General features: G+C 47.3%; 1 pseudogene across 1 annotated transcript in view; it reads right to left on the reverse strand.

Annotated features, from left to right (window-relative positions):
• LOC311374719 overlaps nucleotides 1-22,754 on the reverse strand; it is a 49,473-nt pseudogene extending 26,719 nt beyond the window's left edge. Inside the window, exons 1-8 of the transcript in view lie at nucleotides 22,382-22,754; nucleotides 21,708-21,857; nucleotides 21,442-21,513; nucleotides 19,543-19,593; nucleotides 19,052-19,206; nucleotides 18,782-18,882; nucleotides 18,523-18,680; nucleotides 17,672-17,980 (exon numbers count right to left, since the gene is read on the reverse strand). The product of the transcript in view is annotated as an uncharacterized misc_RNA (transcript). The remainder of the gene's footprint in view (nucleotides 1-17,671; nucleotides 17,981-18,522; nucleotides 18,681-18,781; nucleotides 18,883-19,051; nucleotides 19,207-19,542; nucleotides 19,594-21,441; nucleotides 21,514-21,707; nucleotides 21,858-22,381) is intronic.
• Between the last annotated feature and the right edge of the window lie 3,155 nt (nucleotides 22,755-25,909).

Here is a 25,909-nt window from a genome sequence, read left to right on the forward strand (position 1 = left end):
TCTTACTTGTTGTTGAGGTCGAAACCCAGCAGCATGTTCACCGTGTGAGTCACTGGTTGGGTTGGATTCTTTTCTTCCTTCCTGATCCTGCTGCACCCTTTACAGGCAGCCATTCAGAGAGGAGCCAAGAACACTGGCCGCCCCCGGGGCTGCCCGCCCAGCCCCGCTGCCCGCTGCCCGCTACAGCGGGGCTCCGACTGACAATCCTGGGCAACAATCCTTTTCTCCTCCAAGCTCGCGTTATTGTGTTGCGTGTTATGCTCCATAACGCCGACAGCAGAACGGTTATCCAAATAACAAAGAACACTTGCGTTACAGTGTGTGTATTCACACACACACATGTGGCGCTCGCATGGTCCTAGCTCATTGTCTCATTGGCGGGCCAAATTCTCTGGGTGGGCCTAGCAGAGAAAGGGGAGGTAACCTAGTCCCGTATGATGTCATACGGGACTAGGTTACCTTTACCTACCTACCTTTACTCTACCTGTACCTTTAAGACAGTAATGGGCCTGTACCTTTAAGACAGTAATGGGCCTGTACCTTTAAGACAGTAATGAGCCTGTACCTTTAAGACAGTAATGGGCCTGTACCTTTAAGACAGTAATGGGCCTGTACCTTTAAGACAGTAATGGGCCTGTACCTTTAAGACAGTAATGAGCCTGTACCTACAGTAATGGGCCTGTACCTTTAAGACAGTAATGGGCCTGTACCTTTAAGACAGTAATGGGCATGTACCTTTAAGACAGTAATGGGCCTGTACCTTTAAGACAGTAATGGGCCTGTACCTTTAAGACAGTAATGGGCCTGTACCTTTAAGACAGTAATGGGCCTGTACCTTTAAGACAGTAATGGGCCTGTACCTTTAAGACAGTAATGGGCCTGTACCTTTAAGACAGTAACGGGCCTGTACCTTTAAGACAGTAATGGGCCTGTACCTTTAAGACAGCAATGGGCCTGTACCTTTAAGACAGTAACGGGCCTGTACCTTTAAGACAGTAATGGGCCTGTACCTTTAAGACAGCAATGGGCCTGTACCTTTAAGACAGTAACGGGCCTGTACCTTTAAGACAGTAATGGGCCTGTACCTTCAAAACGCGGCCCGAACACGGCGGCCCGTGAGGCCCAGAGGGTCCAGACCCAGAGGTGATCCAGGGGGTCTACCTCCCTTTTGCACTAGAGGGCGCTCGGGACCGCAGCATTACGACAACGCAATGGAAAACACCTGCGCAGGTGAGGGGCATAAAGGTGATGTTGATGTGCTGGCTAATGGGAAGCATGTAGTGTCTGTGGTGTCTCAGAGGTTCCGGGTTCGATTCCCGACGCAACGTTCCCTCTGTGAGCCCGACCCTCTCCCTGTGATTGGACGACACTGTGGCTCAGAGTGAGCATCCGTTAACCTGCTGACCACTGATTGGTCAACGAGCAACAGGTGTGCAGCCTCCCCCAGCGTCCAATCAGACTGACTCAGGGACAGGTGAGAGAGTCTTTCTCTCTCCCCCTTTCTCTCCATTTTCCCTCCCTTTTTCTCTCCCCTTTCTCCATTTTCTCCCCCCTTTTCTCCCTTTCTCTCCCCCATTTTATCGCTCTCGCCCCCTCCCTCCCTCTTTTCCTCCCTCTCACCCTCCCTCTCGCCCCCCTCACTCTCTCCTTTGCTCCCACCCCCTCCCTCCCTTTCTCCCTCCCCCGCCTCTCCTTCCTTCCTCCCTTCCTTCCTTCCTTCCTTCTCTCCCCCTCTCACTCACACACTCACACTGTGGGTCAGAGTGATGCGTTCGTGAGGCTGGTTCAACCTGATTGGTCAACGAGCAGCAGGTGTGCCGCCTCCCCCAGCCCCAGTTTGGTCTGGTGAGAACCACGAGACGAGACCACTGGAATCAAACCTGCTCTCCTCCCTCTCTCTCTCTCTCCCTCACAGAAGGCAGCGATTACTTCTAACTACGTTCTTATTCAATTATTATTTATTTATTATGATTATTATTATTATTATTATTATTGTGTTCACTCTGTAAAGCGTGTTTGAGTACATGGAAAAACGCTACATACGCAACATAAAATATATCATATATAAACCGAATGTATTATCATTATTATTTAAAGTTTTAAGTTATTGTGGCTGTTTTCTACCAAGCGGTACCCTGGCGCCATCTGGCGGCGACTAGAGGAACTTCTTATCACTTCTTATCTACTAATATACGTTCTTTTCAATTAGTATTATTTATTATTTAGATTATATTTAATCATTCCTTTTTTTGTTCACTCCTTAAAGCGTCTTTGAGTACATGGAAGAGCGCTACATAAATATATAATATATAAACCGAATATATTATTATTTTAAGTTTTAAGTTATTGTGGCTGTACCAGCGGTACCCTGGCGCCATCTGGCGGCCACTAGAGGAACTTCACGCGGTTATGCTACACGACCACACACTTGCGCCCCGTGAGAGATTTTTGAGGAGGTTCACACTCTCAGTCCGAGGGCTACTGTCGCAATCTCCTCCCTGAAGTTCCCCTTGTCCCCGACTGTGAGTAAACCCCCGGTTCTGCGTGGGTCTTGTGATCTGTCAGGGGTTATGAACCGCATTTCTGGAAGAGCAAAGATTCATACCACAATGACACTTACAAACACAACCCGAGCTACACACACTAACTACACACAAACTCATTATCTAGAATTAAACACACACGGGGGGGGGGACTAGTTGGTAAAAATAGTTACGTACTTACTTATACCGTTTATTGTTAAAATATAAATATATTTAGTGTGTGAGTGTGTAGTGTGTAAGTCAACTCCTGATTGTACAGTTACACAGCGCCGATTTTGTATTTATTTTTTTTAATGAAAATGAGAATAAAAAAGAGAATAAAAAAAAAGATATCTATAATATATATACTGGAGTGTTTGTGGTAATATAAACTGTCTTGTTGGCACACACACACACATTATTCCAAGAGCCGTGGAATAATTAAGCTAGTAAGTAATAAGTTAGTTACATAATAGACTGTGAAAGATCCACTTTAAAAAAAATATACGGACAACAATCGACCCGATCATGATAATTTTTTTAATATATAGCCCTTTGACAGCATATACAAGTGATTCAAACCAAGAAATGACAGCGGACAAGCGTTTGACAAAGGTTTAAAATACCGCCTTTTTGCATGAGTGTGTATGGGGAAAACGGTTTGTTTTCCCCCACGGCCCTGACCGGAAGTGACGTTTCCTTGCTTGCCGACTCGGTCTATTACAGGTAAAACGGTGATGTGGATAATTAGTTTGACAGTTTATATATTTATATATATATATATATATATATATATATATAGAATTAGAATTAGAATTAGAATTAATCTTTTTTAATTTAGGAAAAAAAATCACGGCGCTACAGATACAGCAATACTGGAGTGTCCACACACACACACACACACACACACACACACACACACACACACACACACACACACACACACACACACACACACACACACACACACACACACACAGACACACACACACACACACACACACACGTAAAACGGGGATGTGGATAATTAGTAGACAGTTTAAATCAGCCAATGTACCAATTCGTGTTATTTAGTCCGTTTGAGGTTTGCGATGACGTCACTTCCTGTCAGACTCACCTGGAGGAGGAATGGCGGACACGTGCGCCGTCTGAATGCACTCAGTCAGCGTCCACCGGGAAGCACCAGAGAGGCAACGCCGTGAGTCTGTTTGATTGTTAGAGGACACGTTTAAGATGATGTGTTACGGTGGGTTCAGTGAAACCATGTTTGATGTGTTGTTTAAAACGGTCTGGATAGCAGTTGTGTACGAGCTAAAAACAATGCAATTGGCAATCAGAAGACACACACACACACACACACACACACACACACACACACACACACACACACACACACACACACACACACACACACACACACACACACACACAGCATTAGACAGTTTCTATTGTTATTGACAACTATGCACAACGTGATGTTTAGTCAGAAATGGACACACAATATTTTTGTATTCTTTTACTTTTACTGTTCTTTTTACCTTTTTATTTTGATTTATGATTCATTTATTTTTTAGTGTACCCTTAGTTAAAACGGGGTTTGCGAACCCATAGAGCAATCAATTAACCAATTAACCAATCAAACACGGAGGCTGGTGGTGGAGGCAAAAAAAAACGTTTTTCTTTTCTGACGCCTTTGAATCCACACTGATTACTGCAGTATCTACCAACATAATGATATTAATCAGTGAAGGGGACGTCTTTATACACACTCACTCACTCACTCACTCACTCTCCGAATTAATTTCAAATAATAAAGAACAAATTCAGATGTTTCAAAGTATCACATGTAAACGTAGTGGATGAAATGTTTTAATTTCCATTCACAAAAATGGAATTACTTTTATAATGAAAAACATGGCGGTGCTACGATTGTTAAGTCGTAGTTTAATGGGAAAAAATAACTTATTTTAATAACTTATTTTGATTGGATTAATCACTAATTGAAACACACACACACACAAAACTAGCTGTAAAACTAATCTTGTTGCTCTCCTTCACAGCTCAAGATGAAGAAACTGATTCTGTGAGTATAACGACCGAACCATGAAGAAGAAGAAACTGCCAACTGTAAGTCACATTTTCGTTTAATGCTTTAATGCTGACAGCGTTTAGTTTGAACCGGTTCTCAGGCCCCGCCCCTCGTAGGCCCCGCCCCTCGTAGGCCCTGCCCCACCCCTCGTAGGCCCTGCCTCTCTCTCTCTCTCTCTCTCTCTCTCTCTCTCTCTCTCTCTCTCTCTCTCTCTCTCTTCCCCCCCCCCCGTTCTCATGCCTCTCATTCGCCCCTAGAAGATCTTTTTCCGTCCACTTTCCTACTACATTCCTCAACATTGCATCACATCCCATGTGTGTTGTCCTACTGATAAGGGTGTGTGACTGACTGACCAGAGATGCATGCTAGGGTTCTGCGCTGTTTGAGGCCTTCAGTTCTGTAGACGTTCCCCCTCAGGGGAACCCGAGTGTTTAAGAGGCCGTCGTCACGTCAGTTACATGAACTGGAACGTCCTTCAGGATGGAGACAGGGACTCCTCAAGGAGACACACCGGGGGGCGAGATGTGAGGGCTGTCCCTCTCAGCAACTAGAACCCAACCTGGTTCCTGCACCTGAGAACCATGGAGCACGTTCCAACGTTTCCCTCCATACGCCTTGAAGCCCAAGCCCCAGCCCCCTCACCACTGGTCTGACCCACCAGCCCCCCCACCACTGGTCTGACCCACCAGCCCCCCCACCACTGGTCTGACCCACCAGCCCCCCCACCACTGGTCTGACCCACCGCTGGTCTCTCCTCTATCAAAGACCTACAAAACCACCGCTGGTCTCTCCTCTCTCTAGACCTACAAACCCCCCACTGGTCTCTCCTCTCTCAAAGACCTACAAAACCTCCACTGGTCTCTCCTCTCTCAAAGACCTACAAACCCACCACTGGTCTCTCCTCTCAAAGACCTACAAACCCACCACTGGTCTCTCCTCTCAAAGACCTACAAACCCACCACTGGTCTCTCCTCTCTCAAAGACCTACAAAACCTCCACTGGTCTCTCCTCTCTCAAAGACCTACAAACCCACCACTGGTCTCTCCTCTCAAAGACCTACAAACCCACCACTGGTCTCCTCTCTCAAAGACCTACAAAACCTCCACTGGTCTCTCCGTCAAAACCTCCGCTGGTCTCTCCTCTCTCAAAGACCTACAAACCCTCCACTGGTCTCTCCTCTCTCGTTTGGCTTTGTATTCCTTTGAGTATTGTCATCGTTTGTGTATATATCCCCCCCCTCTCCTGGTGGGGGGGGGGGGGGGGGGGGTTGGTAGTTAGATTCAAGACCGCTATGTGCACGTGTCTATAAAGATGCTGTCTGACTTCACAGGATCTCCTGGACCAGAGGCAGAGGACCAGCAGGTGACCAGATCCCCAAGACCAGGCATAGGAGACCAGAGGCTGGAGACCAGATCCCGCTGGACCAGGTATGGGGCACCAGGGTGATATATAATAATAATACTACTACATTGGATGTGTATAGTGCTTTTCTCGCCCTTAATTATAATGTAGGGTAACTAGATCCCCCTGGACCAGGAATGGGGCACCAGGCTGGACCGGAGGCTGGGGACCAGAGGGTATCCAGATCCCCCTGGACCAGGAATGGGGCACCAGGCTGGACCGGAGGCTGGGGACCGGAGGGTAACCATCACCAAACACTTGACACCTGGAGGTTCTAAAACACAACTAAAACGTAACAGCTGGTCACACTCACACCTGGTGACGTAACATCACTCTTTTAATGTGTGTTTGTGTTGTGAACAGATGAAGCTGACGACCCACCAGGAGCGAGACGAGGACTACGATGGGACTGCTCCACCTCGCAGGACGTGACTTAAGTCACGGGTTGTCAAGGGTTCCTTGTTTCTCAAGGGTTCCTCATGGTTCAGTGTTAGGGACAGAGTTAGGGTCAGATGGTCTCACGATGAACCGTTGTTCTTTTTGATTCACATCCCAGAATTGTTTCACTGTGCGCACAGTTGTTGAAATGTATACTGATGTTTTATGATATAAAATCATTTAAAACGACCTGGCTGTGTGGCTTGTGGTCATTTTTATTATACACACGCCTGTTACCCTAATAAGGTAAGGTAACCTCCCCCCTCCTCTATACCCTCACCTCCATCCTCCCCCTCATCTCCCTACTCCCCCTCCCCTATCCTCCCCCTCCCCTATACCCTCACCTCCATCCTCCCCCCTTACCTCCCCCCTCTACCCTCACCTCCTCCCTAATCTTCCCTATTCCCTATCCTCCCCCTCACCTCCCACCTCCCCTCCCCTATCCTCTTCTCCTAACCTCCCCCCTCCCCTAACCCTGACCCTAACCATAACCTTGACCTCCCCTCAACCCTATACCCTCCCCCATACCCTAACCTCCCCCCTCCCCTATACCCTAACCTCCCCCTCCCCTATACCCTAACCTCCCCCCTCCTCCTCCTCAGAGTATCTAATGTACCCCTCTCCTCCTCCTCCTCCTCCTCAGAGTGTATCTAATGTACCCCTCTCCTCCTCCTCCTCCTCAGAGTGTATCTAATGTACCCCTCTCCTCCTCCTCCTCCTCAGAGTGTATCTAATGTACCCCTCTCCTCCTCCTCCTCCTCAGAGTGTATCTAATGTACCCCTCTCCTCCTCCTCCTCAGAGTGTATCTAATGTACCCCTCTCCTCCTCCTCCTCAGAGTGTATCTAATGTACCCCTCTCCTCCTCCTCCTCCTCCTCAGAGTGTATCTAATGTACCCCTCTCCTCCTCCTCCTCCTCCTCAGAGTGTATCTAATGTACCCCTCTCCTCCTCCTCCTCCTCCTCAGAGTGTATCTAATGTACCCCTCTCCTCCTCCTCCTCCTCCTCAGAGTGTATCTAATGTACCCCTCTCCTCCTCCTCCTACTCCTCAGAGTGTATCTAATGTACCCCTCTCCTCCTCCTCCTCAGAGTGTATCTAATGTACCCCTCTCCTCCTCCTCCTCAGAGTGGATCTAATGTACCCCTCTCCTCCTCCTCCTCAGAGTGGATCTAATGTACCCCTCTCCTCCTCCTCCTCCTCCTCCTCAGAGTGGATCTAATGTACCCCTCTCCTCCTCCTCCTCCTCAGAGTGGATCTAATGTACCCCTCTCCTCCTCCTCCTCCTCAGAGTGGATCTAATGTACCCCTCTCCTCCTCCTCCTCCTCAGAGTGTATCTAATGTACCCCTCTCCTCCTCCTCCTCCTCAGAGTGGATCTAATGTACCCCTCTCCTCCTCCTCCTCCTCAGAGTGGATCTAATGTACCCCTCTCCTCCTCCTCCTCCTCCTCCTCCTCAGAGTGGATCTAATGTACCCCTCTCCTCCTCCTCCTCCTCCTCCTCCTCCTCAGAGTGGATCTAATGTACCCCTCTCCTCCTCCTCCTCCTCAGAGTGGATCTAATGTACCCCTCTCCTCCTCCTCCTCCTCAGAGTGGATCTAATGTACCCCTCTCCTCCTCCTCCTCCTCCTCAGAGTGGATCTAATGTACCCCTCTCCTCCTCCTCCTCCTCCTCCTCAGAGTGGATCTAATGTACCCCTCTCCTCCTCCTCCTCCTCCTCCTCCTCAGAGTGGATCTAATGTACCCCTCTCCTCCTCCTCCTCCTCCTCCTCAGAGTGGATCTAATGTACCCCTCTCCTCCTCCTCCTCCTCCTCCTCAGAGTGGATCTAATGTACCCCTCTCCTCCTCCTCCTCCTCCTCCTCAGAGTGGATCTAATGTACCCCTCTCCTCCTCCTCCTCCTCCTCAGAGTGGATCTAATGTACCCCTCTCCTCCTCCTCCTCCTCCTCAGAGTGGATCTAATGTACCCCTCTCCTCCTCCTCCTCAGAGTGGATCTAATGTACCCCTCTCCTCCTCCTCCTCAGAGTGGATCTAATGTACCCCTCTCCTCCTCCTCCTCAGAGTGGATCTAATGTACCCCTCTCCTCCTCCTCCTCAGAGTGGATCTAATGTACCCCTCTCCTCCTCCTCATCAGAGTGGATCTAATGTACCCCTCTCCTCCTCCTCCTCATCAGAGTGGATCTAATGTACCCCTCTCCTTCTCCTCCTTCTCCTCCTCCTCCTCGTGGATCTAATGTACCCCTCTCCTCCTCCTCCTCCTCCTCAGAGTGGATCTAATGTACCCCTCTCCTCCTCCTCCTTCTCCTCCTCCTCCTCCTCAGAGTGGATCTAATGTACCCCTCTCCTCCTCCTCCTCCTCCTCCTCAGAGTGGATCTAATGTACCCCTCTCCTCCTCCTCCTCCTCCTCAGAGTGGATCTAATGTACCCCTCTCCTCCTCCTCCTCCTCCTCAGAGTGGATCTAATGTACCCCTCTCCTCCTCCTCCTCCTCCTCAGAGTGGATCTAATGTACCCCTCTCCTCCTCCTCCTCCTCCTCAGAGTGGATCTAATGTACCCCTCTACTCCTCCTCCTTCTCCTCCTCCTCCTCGTGGATCTAATGTACCCCTCTACTCCTCCTCCTCCTCCTCAGAGTGGATCTAATGTACCCCTCTCCTCCTCCTCCTTCTCCTCCTCCTCCTCCTCAGAGTGGATCTAATGTACCCCTCTACTCCTCCTCCTCCTCCTCAGAGTGGATCTAATGTACCCCTCTACTCCTCCTCCTCCTCCTCAGAGTGGATCTAATGTACCCCTCTCCTCCTCCTCCTCCTCCTCCTCAGAGTGGATCTAATGTACCCCTCTCCTCCTCCTCCTCCTCCTCCTCAGAGTGGATCTAATGTACCCCTCTCCTCCTCCTCCTCCTCCTCAGAGTGGATCTAATGTACCCCTCTCCTCCTCCTCCTCATCAGAGTGGATCTAATGTACCCCTCTCCTCCTCCTCCTCCTCAGAGTGGATCTAATGTACCCCTCTCCTCCTCCTCCTCCTCCTCAGAGTGGATCTAATGTACCCCTCTCCTCCTCCTCCTCCTCCTCAGAGTGGATCTAATGTACCCCTCTCCTCCTCCTCCTCCTCCTTCTGCTCCTCCTCAGACGGAAGAGGAGAAAATGTCTTCCTCTAACTCCCAGTTTCTCATTTGGAGCGTGGGGAGAGAGAAGCCGTTTCTCAATTCGCGTTCTCGTGTGTTCTCGTGTACTTGCGTTCTCGATAAACGTCATCAGTGGTAGCCCAAGCACTGTTCCAATTCCAAGTACGCGTGTACTGTCGTAAAAACCGTGTGTGTTCTCAATGCGTTCTCGATGAGGCCGTTCTACCGAGGATGCATCGGAGGTGACTCGTGTGGACTTGGGACCGTTAAATATCCCAGAATGCATCATCGAGTCCGCTGCTGTTCCAATTGCGTACTCGCATTCTCGGAAGTCTGTACTTGAAAGTCCGGACTTGCCCAGTACGTACTTCCAAGTCCGCGAGAACGTAGTCCGCGTACTTGGTATTGAGAAACGGCTTAAGTTTAGTTTCCTCAACAACGCGTCCTCTCCTGGCCCCACGGACACGTGTGTGTGTGTGTGTGTGTGTGTGTGTGTGTGTGTGTGTGTGTGTGTGTGTGTGTGTGTGTGTGTGTGTGTGTGTGTGTGTGTGTGTGTGTGTGTGTGTGTGGTTCTACTAACGTGTAATTAACATAACATAGTTGCTAGGCATCGTAACATCGTAACATAATTTCCTGTTATAATGAGGCTGATATAGTTATAGGAACAAATAATAAACAATAAAGCTGTTGAGAACTCTTCTATTAAAGCTTCATTACTCTTCATAATTAGTCTTATAAAGTTATAGCAAATACTCTACATAATTAGTCTTATAAAGTTATAGTAAATACTCTTTATAAGTAGTCTTATAAAGTTATAGTAAATACTCTTTATAAGTAGTCTTATAAAGTTATAGTAAATACTCTTTATAATTAGTCTTATAAAGTTATAGTAAATACTCTTTATAATTAGTCTTATAAAGTTATAGTAAATACTCTTTATAATTAGTATATAATTAGACAGACAGACAGACATTAGTTGATTGTTAGTTACAACAGGTACCGTTTTGCTGCTCGACTGCGGAACTAAAGTCGGGGACTCTTTTGGGGGACGGACGCCCTGTTTTAGCGGGGTGGTAAAACAAGCCATTAAATCAACACCTTTAACTCCACCTGTGTCTTCCGTTGATCAATACACCTCAGATTATTACAACATAGGGTATGATCATGCGTTTTATTCGTACAAACAGAACGTGTGTGCGTTTTAAACTCCCCGTTTTAATCCCGCTTTGCGTGCGGTCCCGTTCCTCGCCACTAGATGTCGCTGTTCAGTCTGTTCCCATTTTACATTACACCTTTATTAGACAGTGTTCATATAAAACATATATTATTCAGTCTGTTCCCGTTTTACATTACACCTTTATTAGACAGTGTTCATATAAAACATATATTATTCAGTCTGTTCCCGTTTTACATTACACCTTTATTAGACAGTGTTCATATAAAACATATATTATTCAGTCTGTTCCCGTTTTACATTACACCTTTATTAGACAGTGTTCATATAAAACATATATTATTCAGTCTGTTCCCATTTTACATTACACCTTTATTAGACAGTGTTCATATAAAACATATATTATTCAGTCTGTTCCCATTTTACATTACACACACACACACACACACGCATTTAAAAATAGATCTAAAATAGATAGATTAAATCTAAAATATAATCACAATCTTAACAACAAGCGTGACGCTGTTAGGTTTATTTTATTACATGAATTGCGTTTCTTTGAACACCGATCTGGGTAACCTGTGGCGTGATAAGGAGCTACGGTAACCATGGGGACGATATATCCCGCCCACCGGTGGAGCCGATACCGGATATCCGGATCTAGACTTCCTCCTCCGTGGGCGGGTCATTGTCTACAGTCCGACCAGCAACTTTAAACGCAAGTATTGAGTTGGAGCTTATATTTTAATTTGCAGACGAGTCTGACGTTGCTCTACTCCCGTTTTCTACACACGACGTGTTTTAATACAGTTTCATGTTTTTTAGAGCTTAACCGAAGTTCAACTCGTATGAATTCGCCTTCCTGGCCACAGAAAATATATACTGCGCGCAGTTCTCGTTTTGTCCACCAGAGGGCAGGCGTTGACCGACTGAATATTGGCCTGTGTGGGAATATTTTTTAATTTATAACTTATTGTATGAAAAAAATCAAAACTTTAAAAACAGCGGTGTTCGTCTTGTATTGTGGCCTGTAATGTGTAGTTATATATTTTTATTTTTAGAGATTAAGCGAAGTTCAACTCGTTCCTGACCACAAAATATATGCTGCGTGCAGTTCTCGTTTTGTCCACCAGAGGGCAGGCGTTGACTGGCTGTGAATCAAAGCGTGTGTGGGAACGTTTTTAATCTGTAACTTATTATTAAACTTAATAATAATATAATTAATTATTTAATAAGGTGCAGCACATTTCTCCTATAAGAGCACAGACTCCTCCTTGTTCCGCCAGTAACCAATCACAGGGCTTGCCTGTTTTGCCAAAGTCATTTGGCTTGTGGCACGCAGCTGCTCACCCAGCGCAGATAAAGCGTCGTCCGTGTAATCAATGAACCTCTGTTGACTATAATAAACGCAGTTCATCCAGTCTGCGTTCTTTACCAGCCCGATCATTGGGGAGAGAGCTTCACCCCCTCCTGCTCCCTGGTTCCTAGCCTTGTGTTTACGGACAAATTCTTCTCCTTACGACCCTTCTGTCCCAACACCTAGGAATACAACGGTCGGGGTTCACGACAAACAAATGCAAATTCCAGATGCCTGTCTTTGTGACGTTCTCACCCAAAGCACAAGGATCAATAGACAGCTGGGAGGAAATGGGCGGGACAATCAGGGTTGAAACTGAGGACACTACAAGTTACACAAGAACAGACAAACTTATCAAACAACAATTCGGATATGTCGATTTTTCCATCACACTACCTTTTATGGCTGGCGCTGAGCCATGTTCCCGTCCCGTCAATACAGTCTGTGGTGATATTCCAAATGACGTTGCATAACTCCTCCTCCACCCGCCCAACGCCGTCCGCCTCTGTACCTTCTTCACTGTTGTGGAAACGTTGTCCTCCCCGTTCCACACGGAGACGAGTCTCTTTAGGGGCTGATAATTCAGCGACCTCATTGGACGGCGTTGTGTCCGTCCCCCGACGTGACCTCAGACAACAGGGCGTGGCGTGGTCAGCGTTACTTCTACGGAGATATGTGCTGTAGTCACGGGGCCCTGTGGAGAGCAGACACTGGGCTGAACACGCCGCCACAACCCAACAGTCATTTAGTTTGCTGCTGGCGTTGGGCTTCCTTCCTGCTCCAGCAGCCGCTGCGTTGTTCCTTCAGTACAGAGATCCCAACGTTATCTAGTGTTTGTTACCCAGAACGCGTCCCGACCACTTCTAGCACACGTCTGACAGTCTTCTGCTGGGATCTGTTTGTGTTCAACCCGTTCAGACCGATTGTTTGACTTTGCCGTCTTGTACGGCCGCTACAGCAGTAGTTGTGGTTTTAGCACAACGACTGTTTTAATGGGCTCATGTTTGATCTGTCTGAGTGTTCTCATTGTTGAAAAATTACTGTTTCTGATTCTGTTCATTACTTCAGAAAGGATTGACTGATTCGTAGTCGTAGGTATATCAGAGTCTACGGTTAATATTTTATTTGCCTTGGTTGTAACATTATCCTCTCCTGGTTTGGTTGTGGGGGTCGTTATTACCTCGTCCTGCATGGTCGTTGCAGGACGCCCCCCCCCCCCCGCGACCGGGTCTCCGCCCTGGGGGGGCTACAGCACCCCTACTTCAACTCACTGCCACCTCCCAGCATGCACCTGAGAGACAGGAAGAACTACACCTCCCAGCATGCACCTGAGAGACACTAAGAACTACACCTCCCAGCATGCACCTGAGAGACAGTAAGAAGTACACCTCCCATCATGCACCTGAGAGACAGGAAGAACTACGCCTCCCAGCATGCACCTGAGAGACACTAAGAACTACACCTCCCAGCATGCACCTGAGAGACAGTAAGAAGTACACCTCCCATCATGCACCTGAGAGACAGGAAGAACTACGCCTCCCAGCATGCACCTGAGAGACACTAAGAACTACACCTCCCAGCATGCACCTGAGAGACACTAAGAACTACACCTCCCAGCATGCATCTGAGAGACAGGAAGAACTACGCCTCCCAGCATGCACCTGAGAGACAGCAAGAACTACACCTCCCAGCATGCACCTGAGAGACAGTAAGAAGTACACCTCCCATCATGCACCTGAGACACTAAGAACTACACCTCCCAGCATGCACCTGAGAGACATGAAGAACTACACCTCCCAGCATGCACCTGAGAAACACTAAGAACTACACCTCCCAGCATGCACCTGATGCACCATAGCAACGCATGATACACTGCACACACTGGGATTGGGATCACTGCGACCACTCCGCAGTGATCCCAATCCCATGTGTGTGTGTGTGTGTGTCCGGCCGTCTGTCTGTGGTTTCTTTCTACAACGGACACAGAGACACTGAGGCACCGCCCCCCCCCCCCCCCCCCCTAACCAAAACCCAGGGAGGAGGTCCCAGAATAATATCAGAACAACATTATTATTATTATTATATTATTATTCTTATTATTCTTAAGGCACTTATGTAACATTATTTAGTAATAAAAGGAGAATGATGATGGGCTGAACACACGAGAACATTCAGTTGGATCCACTGAGTTGTTTATTAAAATTATGCTTCATTAACAAATGCAACAGAAAAATAGTCCCTTACATGTACACAATAAACACAAGGACTGAAACAATAGAAGCTGCAGACTTTACTAATCATAAACAGGTGTGCACGTATCTTTAATAACTGAACATGTTCTGCTGCCGTTTGGTTCCCAACAGAACACCAGGAATCAATACTCAGTTTAAAGTCATTTACAACACAGACCTCCTGGTTATTATGAATGAAATATAAAATCTGCTTTAAATCAGGTTCCTTTGGCACCGAGCTTCTCTATTCACACTAACACTGAAGTAATGCATACTAGCCTTTCATGGCTCACAGTAAAACAAACAATCTCTCTTAACCTCTTGTTGTTCCTAAGGTCAGTCTTAAACTGCAAAAGACCCGCCTTCTTTGCTGAAGGTCTAGTCAGTGTGTCTGACAGACACGGTCATAGCACTAGAGGAGCAAGTAAAGGACAGCTAGCTTTACCCAGACCGAGGTCCAATCTACTGAAAAATACCATCATTTACACAACTATTTCATTATGGAATGAACGACCAAAAAAACATACGTTCTAGCAAAAATAGCAAATACAACTTTAAAAAGTCTGCAAAAAAATCATGTGGTCCATAATGTATATACATTTTTAATGTTGTCATTTCTTTTTGTAGCCTTCATATCTTTTTAAAACTTTTTTATTAGTCTATTTCTATTTGAGTTTGACATAAGGTCAAACAAGTGATTGTCTGTTGTCTATATTTGATGTTTGGGACCCAGGAAGACTAGCTCTCTCTCTGGTGTGTTGCTAATCGGGATCCTAATGAATCTAATCTCATCTAAATCATCCTTGTTAGGATTAGGACAAAAGTGATGATCAGAGCCCTGGAGAATAAAATATGTTAATGTCTGAAAATGGACAAATATTGTAGCATAAAAAAAACATGTGATTTACCATCAATAGGTATTTAATATACATTTCAAATTAAAAATGAAATCTTAATAAAACCTGCTCAGGTAACCCTATGGAAGATCTTAAAAGTCTCTTCCTTTCATGGTTTACCAGCATCAACTTTTAGGAAGCCCCATAAAAAGGAGGGGGAGAGGGAGGGGGAGAGGGAGGGGGAGGAGAGGGAGACGAGGGGGGAGAGGGGGGGGGGAGGAGGGGGAGGGGAGAGGGAGACGAGGGGGGGGAGGGGGAGTGGGAGACAGGGGGTGAGGGGGAGTGGGAGACGGGGGGGAGGGGGAGTGGGAGACAGGGGGGGAGGTGGGGGAGACGAGAAAGAAAGAGAGTGAGAGGGATAGAGAGAGAGAGTAAAATAGAGAGCGAGAGACTATAACTGCCACAGAGACTCTGAGTCATCAGTCCTCTCAGGCCTCCATCAAAAGACACCCATCCTCTAACGCAGAAGCTGTGTGTGTGTGTGTGTGTGTGTGTATGTGTGTGTGTGTGTGCGGGCGTTTGTGTGTGTGTACATGTGTGTGTGTGTGTGTGTGTGTGTGCCCGCCCGCCTGCCCTTATTTTTTTCCTACAACCGACCCCTGCTCGCCCACAGCCCCGGACGACGACGGGGGTGTGTGTGTGTGTGTGTGTGTGTGTGTGTGTGTGTGTGCTTACGTGTGTGTGTGTGTGTGTGTATGTGTGTGTGTGTGTGTGTGTGTGTGTGTGTGTGTGCGTGTGCGCCCGCCCGCCCCGCCGACCTTTTTTTCTTTCTACAACCGGCACAGAGACGCTGAGTTACCCTTTCTCTCTACCCAAAACCCAGGGAGGAGGTCCTCCTGGGTGAAGGTGGACCTGAAGGTGTGGATGTGTGTCAGTGTGTCTGAGGACCCTCCTACACCTCGGGACACTCTGTAGAAGGACAGAGTGCCAGCAGGCCGGTCCAGATACACTCCTACTCTGTTAGAGCCAGCGGGGGGGAGACGTATGTCTGTCTGACTACCGTTGTACAGGGCAATGTAACTACCTCCACCACAAACAAGACCCCAGGACTTGTTGTTCCCTCCAAGCCCGCTGTCAACACCCCCTCCTCTCCTTGTGATTCCTCTGTATGTCACTCCTATATTAACACCTCCTTTCCTCTCTACCTCCCAGTAACAGCGGCCAGTCAGAGCCTCTCTACACAACACCTGTTCCCAGACGTCAAATCTCTCTGGGTGATCCGGATACGACTGGTCCTCTTCAACCAGCGTCACCTTTCTGTTGTCCTCAGACAGAGAGAGGTGTCCGTTGGCTGTGTTTGGGTCCAGTGTGAGTTCACAGGCATCTGACGGGAGAACAAGACATGATATTATTCATAATTCCCGAGATATTCCAGGTTATTCGCCCAAAATCCCCCCATCCGTTTCCATTGGAAAATTTAAAAAAATGCTGATTCATGCTTGAGCCCCCGCGACCCGACCCCTGATAAGCGGATGAGGATTTGTTTTCAGTTGGTATACTGTATATATATATATATATATATATATATATATATATATATATATATATATATATATATATATATATATATATATATATATATATATATATATATATATATATATATATATATATATACACATATATACACACACATATATATATACATATATATACACACACATATATATATAATTTTGTATACATGTATATATATATATACACATACATTTATGAATATATATATATATATATATATATATATATATATATTTATAAAACGGGTGGCTTAAATCAAGCGATCTGATTGGTTCCCAACTGTTGTATATTGAGCGTATACACACAGCTATGACGCCCGTTCAGTTTACAGAGTTCAGTATCACTCCGCGCCTAACTTGAACTGTTGTTTATTTATATATAAAAGCGATAGCGTAGTTCACTGAAGCCTAAAAAACATGTTGATTGCTGGAGGGGGTGGAAATGTTGTAAAGCAATAGGCACACGGTGAGTGAACTCGACAGTAGGCTAAATTGCCGGCGAACCGAGCTACCGTCTCTAGCCTTCTCTCTGAAGGACGCTACAGTGTGTTGCATAGCAACCGCCGTACACTTTGCCGGCAGCCAGGAGGGACTACTTTTTTGTATTCGTTAAAAAAAATGCTTTTCCGACTTTCTAGCTTTTTCAAAATTGAGGGTGTCTATGACTTTCATTTCGCCATACTTACGTAACCGTTTTATAAAAGCAATAGATCACTTCAGTCAGTGGTATACGGTCATTATACCACAGTGAAGGGGCGTTGTCCGTCCCGACGCGCAGCGGAGGGACGGCGACCCCCTTCACTGTGGTATAATGAACGACACAGCCTGTCGTGATCTATTGCTTAAATATATACACACCTCAACAACAACGTTATAAATACATCAACAACAAACATCTCTCCTTGGATCCAGATCTTACCAAAGACAAGCAGCTTAGCGGTGCGCTTGGCCGTGCCAGCGCTGTTGCTCGCCCTGCAGCGGACCTTGTTCACGCCAGACCTCACCCCTCTGACGAAGAGGAACCCCCTCTCCACCCAGGCCTCTGATTGGTCTTCTGTGCCGTTCCTCTCCAGGGGCCTGCCGTTGTGGAGCCACTCGACGGTGGGCTCCGGTGTGCCGCTGGCATCGCAGGTGTAGCGGGCCGTTTGGCCCACGGGCAACACCTGGGTAGTGGAGTGGAACTTTGTGATGCTGGGGGCCTCCTCCTCCTCCGTGGGCATCACTGAACCTGAATAAACCAGGAGGAGAGGAGTGAACGTTTACAACACGTATCTAGAGATGCACCATCAGACACTCCCTTCACTCTCTCCTAATACAGGTCCACAGTAGACCACAATAGAAACCTGACTTTAGTAGCCCACAGTAGAAACATGGCCTTAATAGACCACAATAGAAACATGGTCTTAGTAGACCACAATAGAAACATGGCCTTAGTAGACCACAATAGAAACATGGTCTTAGTAGACCACAATAGAGACATGACCTTAGTAGACCACAATAGAAACCTGACTTTAGTAGACCACAATAGAAACATGGCATTAGTAGACCACAATAGAAACATGGTCTTAGTAGACCACAATAGAAACATGGCCTTAGTAGACCACAATAGAAACATGGTCTTATAGACCACAATAGAAACCTGACCTTAGTAGACCTAAACACACCCAACCACCTTTCCAGTCATAAAGAGTATATTTACTGTGTCTACGGCACAGAGAACAGAAAGGAGGAACCGTTCTCCACTCATGAACACAAACAAAGTCTACGGACCCTCTTTGTCCAGCTCAGCCTCCAGATGATCCAGGTCCACGGCCTTCTCACAGATCCAGTGGTGCAGTCTGTCACACGGTTGTCTGGACCAGCCGTCCTCCCCTGCTACGACACAGACTTCTGCTCCGCTGTCATCGCCTGGTTTAGCGCGTCTCAAACTGAGAACCACGAGGAGGAGACAGTGGAGCCCAGTGTTGAGGTGAGGTCACTCTGTCACTCTCAGAGAAGAGATGCTGCTGAAAAGAGTCATCAGCCTTACCTTGAGGTCATGGGGGTACCATCCACCCACTTGAAGGTCCCCTTTGTGTCTCTACTGCTCAGTCCAATCCAGGAACGCTCGAACATTCTGCTGAGAAACCCCTGTTTCCAAAGGTAATAGCATCTGTTGTCATGACAACACAGCTGAACACACACACACATGCAATCTCTCTCTCTCTCACACACACTCACACAATGTCTCTCTCTCTCACACACACTCACACAATGTCTCTCTCTCTCACACACACTCACACAATGTCTCTCCCCACACACACACACACACCTGTTCTTCTCTGCTGTTGATAACCACCAGGTCTGCATTTCTCCGCAGACAGTCTTCTCTACTGGCCTTCCAGCTCTTCTTAGTGGTAGACATAAGGTAGAAACTCTGGTCGTAAAACATCCAGCCCTGAAGCGCCAATTCATCTGTTGAATGTAAAAGAAAATCCTTAACAAACACACAACTGCTTATCTTACCGTCTTCATTACTGACACACAACCCTGAGACCTGACCTTAACAGACCACAATAGAAGCACGACCTTAATAGACATCAATAAAGGCATGACCCTAATAGACGACAATAGAAAAATGTCTTTAGTAGACCACATTTATTTGGTGGTAGTTTAACACGGTCTATGCTCTGTTAGCCTGACAATATAAAATGTGAAGTTATAAGGAAGAGGCGATGTTCAAACATAAATCACAAAAGAAAAAAAATGTTAATAATGCGATTGATGTAATAACTTGGATAAAACCCTCACCGAGTTCATCCAGTAAGCGCTCTCTCCCCTCCTTCCAAGGTGACGGTGTGTCTAGGACAGGACAGAGGAGTACAGAAGGAATGAGCTCTAAAACAGAACGCCATCGTCTCTAAACGTCACAGGACCCACAGCCAACCAAACACAAAGTCCATCCCCCCTGAAAGAGAACATGACATATTATTAATATTAATACCAATTAAAATAACAATAACTATAATTATCAATATCATTATCGTTGCTATTGTTACAATCATTCATATTATTAACACAAATTCTAACAAAAACAATAATGATCATTATCATTGCTATTATTACAATCATTAATATGATTATAACTGTTATTATTCTAACTAGTCCGCGTTGCGCTCAACCTCTAGGTGGACTTAAACCCAGAGCTATAACGTGGAATCCCTGGTCGATAATGGAACACATTTCTGAGCGCATAATATAATAACATTTTACCGATAATGTTACAACGTATAACATATTGGTTCACCTGTTACATAATGAAGCAAGCATAATCATTTTCTCCTTACGCTATGAAGCAAGCATAATCATTTGAAGTCCACCCCATTGTCGCCGCATTTGTATATCAGGAGATTCGACCCTGAGGGTGATTCACACTTGATGCTTTATATGCGGACATCAATGTCGTTCAGACATCAGTGGAATCAAGGGGGTGGGCTTGCAAGGGGCGGGATATGACGTAGGGTCTAAGTTCGCAAGAGGCGGGACAGCACGGAGGCAGAACGGGCAGAACTCATCGCGATCATCTTAAATGTTGCTGCAACGATGCATCATATATTCCGTCGCATTCACAACATCCGAAGCATCGATTGATGAAGGATTGGAGCATGAGTTAGAGACGACGAGGAAGAAAGGCGTGGCCGACGACTGTGTTACCGGAGAAAGAGAGTGTATTTTATTGCTTGATTTCCCATATAACAAACACTGGGACAAATGTAGTTGATTTCTGTGTTTAAACAGGGTGAGAAAACAGGGAGTGGAAGGACGGGACCACATAATGTTCAGCTAACTGTTGTCAATAATCATTTTCTATACACCTGTGCAGCTGTGAACTCATGTATTGAAGTTTATTGTATGATGTGTACTTTTAGGGTTATGAAAGGACCTATCTTTTAGCGTTCACCACGAATGACTCTTAAAAGCAGTGCCAACATTTAAATATTTTTTGACCATTCGGGGAACAAAAGGCTGATTATCATTTAGGGGGCCACTCGATGACACGCAAATGCTGACCGAAGCGTCATCAACACTTTATTTAAAAATAAATAAAGTTTTGCAAAGAAGTGTAGTCTACAACAGACATGAGGTCTCAGCTGGGAGAGTGTGTCGACGGCGGGGCTGTGGTCTCCATCTTGCCGTTGTCTTTCAACGTCTGCGTCCGCGTGTGTGCAGTGTGTGTATGCCCGTGCATGTGTGTGCGTGCGTGTGCATGTGTGTGCGGTGTGTGTGTATGCGGTGTCCTGTGCTGCCTTTGTCTTGTAACGTGTGTGTTCGTGCACATGTGTGGTGTGTGCGTGCATGTGTGTGTGTGTGTGTGTGCGTGTGCATGTGTGCGTTTGCACGTGTGCGTTTGCACGTGTGTGTGTGTGTGTGTGTGTGCGTGCGTGCGTGTGGTGTATGTGTGCGTTTGCGTGTGCTGTGTGTGTGTGAGTGTGTGTGTGAGCTGCAGGCTGCTTGGCACATGCGCGTTGACCAACTGTGCAGAGCAACTTGTCCGACAGGCCTGCTGTTACATAGTAGTAAGATCATTCATATTATTAACACTAATTCTAACAAAAACAATAATTATCATTATCATTGCTATTATTACAATCTTTAATATGATCATAACTGTATTGTAATTATATTCAGGATGATATGATTCAGACTCACTGAAGCGCAGGGAGATGAGGAGAATACTCAGCAGTCCGATGCTCACAACGACAGCGATGTGCAACCATAGAACTGTTCAGGAGTAGGACACACACACACACACACACACACACACACACACACACACACACACACACACGGTCACTTTGGCTAAAAAAGTGTTCGAAACATCAATCTTAAATGTATGTGGAGTAAAACATATTTTATTTTGGATCATTTTTTCGGACTGGATTATTTCTTTTAAATTCTCTAAAAAGGGCACCTACCAAATCTTCTCTTCCTGGTCTCCCTCCGGTCCAAAGACGTGTCCTCAGGTTCCTCAGAGGGTCCAGGGTCCGGTTCAGACATGGTGACCATGGTTACTCTCTGATGGCCTTCACTGCTTCTGAACCTAGCCTCCATCTTTTCTCTGTCAGCTGGAAAAAAACACATGACGTGTTTTAATTCTCCATTACGTGTTGCGAAATGTTTTTCTTCAACGCTTATCTGATGTCCTCTTTTGACACACAGACTCACTGATGCACTCAAGCGCACACACACGGACACACAGAGTATGTTCATACATATATTCACACTGCGTGGCCACCATTGTGGTAATGAAAAAACTAAACTTGTGTTCGGCTGTAAAGTTACTCTGCACTCTGTTCCACGTACATAACGAACATATATCATGAAACACACAACTACTTGAGATGCCTGTCAGTAGTCCGTAACTCACAGGCGTAGTCACAAGTGAAGTAAGGTAACAAAAAAAAAGGGTTTTGCCTAGAACACACACATGTCGTTATTTAGGAGAATAAATCTGTCTCTACGGTCGCTGGTTCATCAGGTCGGTCACTCTGAATTAAAACGTTGCTAAACGTGAATCTAAAATGCATGCAGATGAAAACATATTGTTTACTGGATTAGTTATTTTGAATCCTCTAAAAAGGGCACCTACCAAATCTTCTCTTCCTGGTCTCTCTCCGGTTCAAAGACATGTCCTCAGGTTCCTCAGAGGGTCCAGGGTCCGGTTCAGCGATGGTGTCTATGGTTCCTCTCTGACAGCTCTCACTGCTTCTGCTCTCAAGGATTCTGCTCCGCTATTTAAGCTGGAGAAACCACGTCACAGGTTTGAATTCTGACCAATCGTCAGCTTGCAATCTGATATCATCAGTGTTGCGAAATGTTTGTGTGTGCGTTTGCATTTGCATTTGCGTGTGTGTGAGGTCCAAAAGCACCGTGGGTTTTTCCAGTAGCTGATGTTAACTCTAATGCGTATCATTTCTGTGAAGCCTATCTCTTCTGCTCACAGGGAATTAACGTCCACGCAAACCACTTTTATGTTGATCCTCGATCATTCATGTTTATAATACTTTAACGTTCTTTTATTGGTTCTCCACGACCTGTGTTTGTATTTATTTAGGTCAAATAAAACCCCTTTTTGTCAGAACTCTGTGCTGCTGTTTTCTGCGTTCAGTCCCTCACAAACATACTGAACATTATGGTGGATTTCCCATCACGTTAAAAGACATAGTGGAGTGTGTGTGTGTGTGTGTGTGGTGGATGGTTGAAGCAGCCTCACCTGGCCCCAGTCACACTGATTAGACTCTGGGGCTGGGGGGGGCTGCACACCTGTGACCAATCACAGGCGTGTGTGTGTGTGTGTATGTGGTGTGTGTGTGTGTGTGTGTGTGTGTGTGTGTGTGTGTGTGTGTGTACGTGGTGTGTGTGTGTGTGTGTGGTGTGTGTGTGTGTGTGTGTGTGTGTGTGTGTGTACGTGGTGTGCGTGTGTGTCGTGCAAGCTGTGATGGACTTGGTCTTGCAGACTTGGCTGCACACCGGTGGTGCATTGACCAATCTTGCTCTCGTCCAAAGCAGCTTAAAATACGTGCGTTCAACAATGAAGATACGACCCGAAAAAGTGCAAGAATCATGTGAGTACATACAATCTGATGTCTACCTACGTACTCTGTATTAATATTTCATGTTTAAATATCTCGACAGAGAGAGAGGAAGACAAACTAGGAGCTGCAGCGAGAGGGTCTGTAGCGTCTCCTCGGTTCACAGACTCTAGTCCTTCAAGTGCGTCAGGTGGACCTCACAGGATGTTTCCTCACTGTGAGGAGCTTGATTTATCTCCTGATGGTGCATTTCCTCCTCTGCACCGCTGCATCTCCAGATATGCAGAGCTACAGGACGCTACACCCCCGAGTCTTCTTATCTACGGTGTGCATGGTCTTGTTTTTTTTTCTTCTTGTGTCATCTGATAAAGTATTGAATACGTGACTGCAATGTGTTCTGTTGTGCAGAGACACAACACAACAGAACATATTGCAGTCAACTATTCAATGACATATTTGTAGCGCCTCTGTCGTCGCGACGCCACTCGGCTTTCGCCTCTCCGTCTCTTTGTGGCGCCGCTGGGCTCTGCACATCTGTGCAGGGCTTCCTCTTTGACACGGACACCGTCTGGTTTCATTGACTCAACTCAGCGGCGCAGTGGAGAGAGACATCTCACCTTCTTTGTGGAGTCCGTCTTTAAGTGTAATCCCGGCGAAAATTGAACCCGGGGTCCTTTTTCGGCACGTAAAATCAGCCCCTCCAGACACTTTCTTTCGTTGATCAACGAATGTAGAGCTTGCCCGGAGTAACGCTAACAGCCCGGATTGCTTCCATATTATTGGCTAGGGCAACATTCTATAAAACCCTCACAGACGGAGCCCAACCCTCCTGAAAGAAAACATGATATTATTATTAATGTTAAAGGTCCCATGGCATGAAAATTTCATCCCTGACCCTGCCGTGCGTCTCTTGAGCCAACTGCTCTGTGGCGCTCAGAGCTTCACCGCGCCGCGAAGCTAACCCAAACACGGCCGCTAGCCACCGCGCCGCAAGGCTAACCCAAAAACGGCCGCTAGCCACCGCGCCGCGAGGCTAATCCAAACACTAGCCACCGCGCCGAGAGGCTAACCCAAAAACGGCCGCGAGCCACACACACACACACATCAGTCAGTCAGTCAGTCAGTCAGTCAGTCCAAGACACACACATTGTTATAATGTATGAATATAATTTAATGTAATATAGTCGTGTAATACAATGCGGTAATGGAATCCATAGGGTACCTTTAATGCTGTAATGTGCCTTTACCTTTAAGACTCTAATGTGCCTGTACCTACTGTACTATCGGCTCTAAGGGCTCTCGGTGCGAGGCTAACCCAAACACGGCCGCTAGCCACCGCGTCGCGAGGGTAACCCAAACACGGCCGCTAGCCACCACGCCACAAGGCTAACCCAAACACGGCCGCTAGCCACCGTGTTGCAAGGCTAACCCAAACACGGCTGCTTGCCACCGCACCGCGAGGCTAACCCAAACACGGCTGCTAGCCACCGCAAGGCTAACCAAAACACGGCCGCTAGCCACCACCCTGTGAGGATAACCCAAACACGGCCGCTAGCCACCGCAAGGCTAACCCAAACACGGCCGCTAGCCACCGCAAGGCTAACCCAAACACGGCCGCTAGCCACCACAAGGCTAACCCAAACACGGCCGCTAGCCACCGCAAGGCTAACCCAAACACGGCCGCTAGCCACCGCAAGGCTAACCCAAACACGGCCGCTAGCCACCGCGCCGCGAGGCTAACCCAAACACGGCTGCTAGCCACCGCGAGGCTAACCCAAACACGGCTGCTAGCCACCGCACCGCGAGGCTAACCCAAACACGGCTGCTAGCCACCACGCCGCAAGGCTAACCCAAACACGGCTGCTAGCCACCACGCCGCAAGGCTAACCCAAACACGGCCGCTAGGCACCGTGTTGCAAGGCTAACACAAACACGGCCGCTAGCCACCACGAGGCTAACCCAAACACGGCCGCTAGCCACCGCGCCGCAAGGCTAACCCAAACACGGCTGCTTGCCACCGCACCGCGAGGCTAACCCAAACACGGCTGCTAGCCACCGCAAGGCTAACCAAAACACGGCCGCTAGCCACCGCCCTGTGAGGCTAACCCAAACACGGCCGCTAGCCACCGCGCCACGAGGCTAACCCAAACACGGCCGCTAGCCACCGCACCGCGAGGCTAACCCAAACACGGCTGCTAGCCACCGCAAGGCTAACCAAAACACGGCCGCTATCCCCACCGCCCTGTGAGGCTAACCCAAACACGGCCGCTAGCCACCGCAAGGCTAACCCAAACACGGCCGCTAGCCACCACGCCGCAAGGCTAACCCAAACACGGCCGCTAGCGACCACAAGGCTAACCCAAACACGGCCGCTAGCCACCACGCCGCGAGGCTAACCCAAAAACGGCCGCTAGCGGACGCTCACTCTGAGCCACAGTGGGGTTAGTGTCTCTGTGTCTCCCCCTCCATCTCTCCCTCCCTCCCTCCCTTCCTCCCTCAGGAGAGAGGGAGAGAAGGAGAGAGAGTGTAGTCTCCGGTCATAAGTGGGGGGTCTCAGAGGTTCCGGGTTCGATTCCCGACGCAAC

Source organism: Micromesistius poutassou (assembly GCF_964030765.1).
Source record: "Micromesistius poutassou genome assembly, contig: SCAFFOLD_297, whole genome shotgun sequence".
NCBI classification, from domain to species: Eukaryota; Metazoa; Chordata; class Actinopteri; order Gadiformes; family Gadidae; genus Micromesistius; species Micromesistius poutassou.